Here is an 8,327-nt window from a genome sequence, read left to right as displayed (position 1 = left end):
TAGAGACTAATACTATTATTTCAAAGGAACTTCAAGAAAAAAGACAGAAACTGAAGGATCAGGGAGAAGTTATTTACTTATTTCATCTATAACATCTGAATATTTATTTCCATATATCTATATTGTTTTTCTGAAGACCACTACATTCATATAAATTCAAAGTTACCTTAGAGGTCACTTCATAGAATAAGACCAAGCTTAGAACAGTTAACTAATGCATCCAGTCACTCATTTAGGGCAGAAATGAAGCAGAGAATTTAGAATTCCTCCTTTCTACTGTAATGGACACATGACCAGGTAATAGCAGTGTTGAAGTACTTCTGACACTAGTATATGTATTTACTGTTGCATTTTATTTATTCAATCAGCAAGCACTTGAGCTTCTGTCATGTGCTAAGCTTTCAAAACAAACTGGCAACATATGCACAAGTTCTGCCAGGAAACTTTTAGCTAGAACTTTCTCAGCATCACTGATTTTATATTGTAAAGACATTTTATGGACTCTTATTTTGAAATTGACCAGAAATTCGTAATCAAGGTTATTTATGTCTTTTGATAAAAAATAAATTACATTTCAGTAGTGTGTAAGGTTTTATGAAAAAAATTTTGGTGATCATATAGACTTCTTTTTCCTCAACTAAACCATTACAGATGTCTTGAACTCTCAACCCCAGTTTTTACCTCTCCATGTTAATACGAAAAATGTTATAATGCCTCCACTTTAATTAACTGGCTGATCCTGGAGAGATTAGATTAGGATACAGCTTTTGATACAGACTTATTTTTTTTTTTTTTTTTGGTTTTTTGGGCCACACCCTGTGACGCTCAGGGGTTACTCCTGGCTATGCGCTCAGAAGTTGCTCCTGGCTTCTTGGGGGACCATATGGGACGCCGGGGTATCGAACCGTGGTCCGTCCTAGGCTAGCGCAGGCAAGGCAGGCACCTTACCTCCAGCGCCACCGCCCGGCCCCGATACAGACTTATTTTAGTTGCTATGAAACACTAAAATTAAAAGAAATGCTGAAATTAATTACTAGACATTTTAGCTTTAATGGAGATACAGCAAATCTTAGAAGCTAGAGCAATATAGATCTATGGAAAGGTGGCAATGGCTAGAACTATCCATCATTCTTAATATGTTTCTTCTTTTTTTTTTTTTTGTTTTTGGGCCACACCTGTTTGACGCTCAGGGGTTACTCCTGGCTATGCGCTCAGAAATCGCCCCTGGCTTGGGGGGACCATATGGGAAGCCGGGGGATCGAACCGCATCCGTCCTATGCTAGCACTTGCAAGGTGCAACCTTACCTCTAGCGCCACCTTCCCGGCCCCAATATGTTTCTTCTTAAGAGAAAGTTGAGTTTTATATAATGAGTCTGCATCACACTTTACAAAATCAAGAGATTCTAATGACTTATAATAATTCATTATTATAAGCTTAGTAGAAACAGAAGTCACTGTGATAATGTAAATTGTGGTCTTTAGAAATTTGTGTAAATCTTGAAGTGGGCTTTAGGCAACAAAGCAGAAATGAAACTTCAGGTGCGTCTGGTTTAACTTTTTTGATAACTCCAGTTCATATTAGCATTTCACTTAACTGCAACAGCACAAGGAAAATTAATATAAACATTGTTCTAAGAAAGCTGTGCAGGGGCCAGAGAGATAGCACGGAGGTAAGGTGTTTGCCTTCCATGCAGAAGGACTGTAGTTCGAATCCCGGCATCCCACATGGTCCCCTGAGCCTGCTAGGAGCAACTTCTGAACATAGAGCCAAGAGTAACCCCTGAGTGCTGCCAGGTGTGACCCCCCCACCAAAAAAAAAAAAGCACGCGCACACACACACACACACACACACACACACACACACACAAAACAAACAAGAAAGCTGTGCAATGTCACAGAATGAGTAGCAAAAACTTGGGCTAGTGCAGTCTGCAAAGTCCTCCTCAGTCACAGTCCTAATACTGAAAAGCAGAGCTCCTAGAGTGAAAACAGCCTATAATCAAATGCCCTTCCTGGCCACTGGATCTTGAAAACACTATACAATTTTTGAAGTGGTTTAGTTTCTACGTCTCCAAAATAAAAAATATCATAAATAATTTAAAGCAAATATGTCAACACATTTTGAATATAGTTTATAATTCCTTGTCTATAGCTCTGAAACCCAAAGGTCTCTGGAAATCACAAAATTTCTTGTAATTGTATCAAATTAGGAGCAAAATCTGACTTGAGATTTTATGTTTAGTCTACTTATAGGATACAAAAATACTAATGCATCTATTGTGGAGAGTAATGCAACATATACAAGTTGTTGTTAGGGGTCAGAGAGATAACTCAAAGAGCTGATCACATGCTCCGTGGTCACATGGTCCTCAAATATCCCCCTTACTAGTACTGCTTGCCATGACCAAAAAAAGGCCATCATCCTAAATTGTATTTACTTTTTATAACTGAAATATTTTTCACCTTGCAAACAGTTTCTCATATAAGGAATTGTGGACCTGTCTTTATAACAATGTCTGTCATACTTCTTCTAAAGTGAAAGATCTCTATGCCTAATAGACAAGATGATTATTATATTGCCAAGACCTCAAGCCCATTTTATTCTGAGAATGGGCAGGCTCAGGGGACCATATGAGATGTTGGGGATCGAACCCAGGTTGGCTACATGTAAGGTAAATGCCCTACTCTCTATGCTATTGCTCTGGCCACTGAACATAGTAAAGGGTTTTGTTTGTGTTAATTTTTTAAAATTTAGTGTATCGTTAATAATCTAATTTAATCACTATTTGAAACAAAACATTTAAAATCATTCATTTAATTTCAAATGTGTTATTCTATTTGAGGGGCTTGGGGGGGTCACACCTGGCAGTGCTCAGGGGTTACAAATGGCTCTACACTCAGAAATCGCTCCTGGCAGGCTCAGGGGACCATATGGGATGCCAGGATTCGAACCACCGTCCTTCTGCATGAAAGGCAAATGCCTTAACTCCATGCTATCTCTCCGGCCCTGTTTTAATATTGTTAAAATGGTCTTGAGAGATAACATGGAGGTAGGGCATTTGATAGTGTCTTCCTTAGTTTACCCATATTTTTTTGCTTTTGGTGGCTTAGAGTGTTCTGCCTTTGGGTCTCAGCCCTTCCTTTTCACCTGTGGTGTGGGGCTGGGTCTCTTCTCTGGAGTGCGGCCCTAACCCTGGCAGTTGCTGAATTTGGGCCCCACTCTCAGGACTCCTCCCTCGCATTACGTGCACAAAGATGCAGGTCCCATCTCTGCCACAGTCCTTAAGCACGGATCATGGTGGCAACCGCTCAGGTCAGAGCCTTTCCCTCCCATTATCTGCACGAAGGTGCAGGTCCCTCTCCATCACAGACCTAATGCCAGTAGAGAGCTTTTGAATTTCTAGGTGTCAAGGTTATTTCTCTGTTTCTGTTTGTAATTTACTTTAATTTTCAGTGCTTTGTGGTTTGAGAGTTGATATAATTTATATCCTCTTAATTTTATGAATGTATGTTTTATGGCCCAGCATGTGTTCTATCCAGAATGTCCCGTGTGTATTGGCAAAGAATATATAGTCAGCTTTCCGGGGATGGAAAAACCCTATACAAAGTCACTGTCTCCCATTTCTTCCTTTAAAAACAGTATATCTTTGTTAAGTTTTACCCTAGTTGCTCTATCAAGAGATGACAAAGTGATGTTGAAGTCTTCCACAACTATTGTCTTGCTATTGATGTCTTTCTTCAGGTTTACTAGCAGTTGTTTTAAGTATTTTCTGGCCCCTTATTTGGTGCATATGTTTTTGAGTGTGATTTATTCCCGATGTACAGATCTCTTGACTATTAAGAAATTACCCTTTCTGTCTTTAATCATCTTTTTAAGACTGAAGTCTATGTTACCTGATATTTGTATAGTTACTCTATCCTTTTTTAAGAGAGTTATTTGCTTGAATGATTTTCCTCCAACCATTGACTTCATGTATGACTGTTCAGATTTGTTTCTTGTAGGCAGCAAAAAGTTGAATTCAATTTTCTGACTTATTTTGCCACTCTTTGTCTCTTGGTGCATTTAGCCATTGATGATGAGAGAGATGACTGTCATAGAATTTAGTATTATCATTTTGTAGTAACTTGGTATACTTATTGGGTCTTTCTTGCCTTAAAGTAGATCCTTCAGTTCTTTTAGTGCTGTTTTTGAGTCTGTAAAGTTTCTGAGCTGTTGTTTATCTCTGAAGCCATGCATACTTCCTTCAAACCTGAAAGTGAGTCTAGCTGCATGTAGTATTCAAGGTGAAGCATTCATTTCATTGATTTTTGTCATTATATCCCACCACTGCCTTCTGGCCTTGAGGGTTTTCTTGTTGATATGCTGTAAATCTTAAGGATGCTCCTTTGAATGTAATTTCCCTTTTTTGACCTTGCTGCTTTCAGTATTCTATCCCTATCTGTGGGATTCATCATAGTGACTAGGATGAATCTTAGGGTGCTTTTCTTTGTCTTTTATCTGTTACTCTTTGGGTATGCAGGATTTGGTTGCACACTGTCAGCTCTAGGAGTTTCTCAGTAATTATGTCCTTAACTGTTGATTCTTCCTGAGAATTTTTTTCTGGGTCTCTGGGACTCCAATGATTCTTACATTGTTTCTGTTGAATTTATCAAAGATTTTAATTTTCATCTGCTCACATTCCTTGAGTACTTTTCCATTGTCTGATCATTTTCTTTTAGTTTTTTTCCCAATCTCTTCTGCTTTATGGAGTTTTTCTGTATCTCATCTTCCAGCTCACTGATTCTGTCCCCAATTTCTGTTACTCTGTTGGAGAGGCTTTCTATTGAGGTTTTTATTACATCTACCAAGTTTTTCAGTCCTGTTATTTCAGTCTGGAGTTTTCTGATTTCTGTATTTGTGATCTGTTCAGCTAGATCTATGCTTTCTTTGAGTTCTATGAACACCCTCCATATTTCTAATCTAAGTTTCTTATCTGAAAGGCTAATTAGGTGGTTGGCATTTTTTGGGTCATCAGAACTGCCATCTTTACTTAATATTTCTGATATTGGATTGCATTGTTTCCCCATTGTCATGCTTGCTATGTGTTCTTTTCTACGTTTTATGGTGGAGTTCATTTACTAGCGATGTGCACTGCTGCAAAGCGGAGCGGAGCAGCAGCTCTCCTCTAGCCCCAATCTGCTCAGGAGTTGGTTTCAAACCCACAGTGCTCAGGCACTCTCAATAATGGCTTCAGTGGTGGCGACCTGGACTCACCCTGTTCAGGCATGTCCAGGGCACCTCCTCCTTCAGTTCTTCTAAGATTGGTATTTTAGTCTGTAACATTTCTGACATGCTTTTTATCTGTATGCTGTGTATACTTACCTTAAAACCTGATTGAAAGTCTGGCTGGGTGAGCATTCACTTTTTTGAAGCTTTTTTTTTTTAACTATATCTCACCATTGCCTTTGGGCCTCCAGGGTTGCTTATGATAAATCTGCTGTAAATCTTAAGGATACTTCTTTTGTTTGCTTGTTTTGTTTTTGGATCACACTAGGCGGCACTCAGGGGTTACTCCTGGCTCTGTGCTCAGAAATCGCCCCTGGCAAGGCATAGGGATCATTTGGGATGCTGGAGTTCAAACCACCATCTGTTCTGGATCGGCTGCATGCCATGCAAATGCCCTACCACTGTACTATCTAACTTTTTTTTTTTTTTAGGCCACATCCATTTGACACTCAGGGGTTACTCCTGGCTATTCGCTCAGAAATCGCTCCTGGCTTGGAGGGACCATATGGGACGCCGGAGGATCGAACCGTGGTCCGTCCTACGCTAGTGCTTGTAAGGCAGACACCTTACCTCTAGCGCCATCTTCCCGGCCCCCTCTCTAACTTCTTTTTTTTTTTTTTTTTTTTTGGGGGGTTTTTTTGGGCCACACCCAGCGGTGCTCAGGGGTTACTTCTGGCTGTCTGCTCAGAAATAGCTCCTGGCAGGCACGGGGGACCATATGGGACACCGGGATTCGAACCAACCACCTTTGGTCCTGGATCGGCTGCTTGCAAGGCAAACACCGCTGTGCTATCTCTCCGGGCCTCTCTAACTTCTTAAGGATACTTCTTAGTATGTAATTTTCTTTTTTCTTCATTTTTTGTGTGTTTGTTTTTGGGTCATGCCAGGCGGCACTCAGGGGCTACTCCTGGCTCTACGCTCAGAAATTGCTCCATGCAGGCTTAGGGGATCACATGGGATGCTGGGACTCAAACCACCGTCCTTTAGCATGCAAGGCAAATGCCCTACCTCTATGCTATCTCTCCGGCCCTTAATTTTCTTTTCTTTCTTTCTTTCTTTTCTTTTTTTTTTTTTTTTGATCTTGCTGATTTCAATATTCTATCTTGATCTGTGGCTTTTATTACTATGACTAGGTTGTGATTTGGTCTGCCCACCCCCCCTTTTTTTTTGTACTTATAGGTGGTACTCTCTGGGCATCCAGGTTGTGGATCCATGCATTCTTCTGCTCTGGTAACTTCTCAGCAATGATGTCCTTGACTGTTGATTCTTCGTGGGTCTCTGGTATTCTAATGATTCTTATGTTTTTTCTATTGAATTTATCCCAGAGATCTATTATCATCTTTTTGCTTATTTTGAAGACTTTTTCTATCCTCTGCATGTGTATTTTTGTTTGTTTGTTTTTTGGGCCACACCCAGTGACACTCAGGGGTTACTCCTGGCTATGAGCTCAGAAGTCGCTCCTGGCTTAGGGGACCATATGGGAAGCTGAGGGATCGAACCTAGGTCCTTCCTACACTAGCACAGGCAAGGAAAGTACCTTACCTCTAGCACCACCACACCGGCCCCCTGCGTGTGTATTTTAAGGCCCCCTTTCCAGCCTCTTCTGTTGTGTAGCTCTTTTTTCAGCTTATTGATTCTGACTCTGCAGCTCAAACCTTCCAGTGAGTTTCTCATTTCACCTACCAAGTTTTTCAGTACTGCTATTTTAGTTGGCTTGAAGTTTTTCATTTCCACTCTCATATCCTTTTGATTTTTTTTTTCTGTTCAGTTCATTCCATGTTTTGAGTCCTTTGAACATTCCCAACATTTTATTTAAAGTCCTTTTTTGAAGGCTACAGAGGTGGTCAGTACTAATTGTGTCTTCAGATTACCATCTTAATTTTGTTTAATTATGGTGATGATCTGCGTTGTTTTCCCATTGTCACCTTTACATTGTGGTGCTGATTTTTATTCGTTGTGCCGGGGCTTAGTAACTAGAAGAAATACACGGCCATGAAGTGGAGCATCCATGCTCTTGTCCCACCTGCCTCCTGCCTCTTCCTTGTTTCAGGTAAGGTTCATTGATCACCTCATGGCAAGAATGCTGGTCCCACTTCTATCATAACTTCTTTGCCCTGTCATCTATTATTCTTGGAGCTCTTGAACTTCTCCAGATTGTGGCCATTGTAGATAAGTGCTGGAAGGAACATAGAGGTGCAAATGTCTTTTATCCATTTTGTTTTGGGGGCCCTTGGGATATATTCCAAGTAGTGGAGTTGCTTGGTCAAATGGAAACTCTTACAACTGTTGTTGTTTTTGAGTCACACCCACTGACGCTCAGAAGTTACTCCTGACTATGAGCTCAGAAATAGCTCATGGCTTGGGGGACCATTTGGGACACTGGGGAGATCGAACCGGGGTCTGTCCTAGGTTAGCACATGCAAGACAAATGCCCTACCGCTTGTGCCATCGCTCTGGCCCCACAAAAACCTTTTTAATATCCATATTATTTTCTAGAAAGACTGAAGCAGTTGGCATTATCACCAGATAAATCTATTTTGATTATTTTTTTTCCAGGAGACATCAATTTTATTCATGGCCCTAGCCACCTCGGCTAATCGTTTAAGCAGCCTATTCCACTGCCCTGTCATCTTAACATGCTTCTTCTATTGCTTCTTGGCCTTTTGGTTAAGATCAAGTGTAGTATCTGTTTTTATCAGTTTAATATCTGATACGTCGTCTATCCGACGACAATATATTAAATGGATTTTTGGCACTAGGAACTGGAATAAGAGCTTGCTCCATCCATTCCACGCATCGACCTGGTATTGCAGTACCTTCAGGAACGGTGAACCAGAAAAAGAAAAAAAATGCTTCTTCTACCTCCATCCTCCCAGCTCTCTCTTGCTCTCTCTCTCCATCCATCTCCGTCAATCTCCAAATCTCCTGTCAAATTTTTGATTATTCTTGTTCTTTTTTGTTGTTGTTCGTTTGTTTGGATTTTTTTGGGGGGTCACATCCAGCAGGGCTCAGGAGTTATTCAGAAGTGCATTCAGAAGTCACTCCTAGCAGGCACAGAGGA

General features: G+C 40.6%; 1 non-coding gene across 1 annotated transcript; it reads left to right on the top strand.

Moving 5' to 3' along the window:
* The first annotated feature begins 7,913 nt into the window (after positions 1-7,913).
* On the top strand, positions 7,914-8,104 carry LOC126033744 (U2 spliceosomal RNA). Its single transcript, XR_007504494.1, has one exon. It is a non-coding gene; the product is annotated as a U2 spliceosomal RNA (small nuclear RNA).
* The last annotated feature ends 223 nt before the right edge of the window (positions 8,105-8,327 follow it).

This window comes from Suncus etruscus, chromosome 1 (assembly GCF_024139225.1).
Source record: "Suncus etruscus isolate mSunEtr1 chromosome 1, mSunEtr1.pri.cur, whole genome shotgun sequence".
Taxonomy (NCBI): domain Eukaryota; kingdom Metazoa; phylum Chordata; class Mammalia; order Eulipotyphla; family Soricidae; genus Suncus; species Suncus etruscus.
The sequence above is the reverse complement of the archived record's forward strand: the minus strand, read 5'-3'. Positions and strand labels throughout refer to the sequence as shown.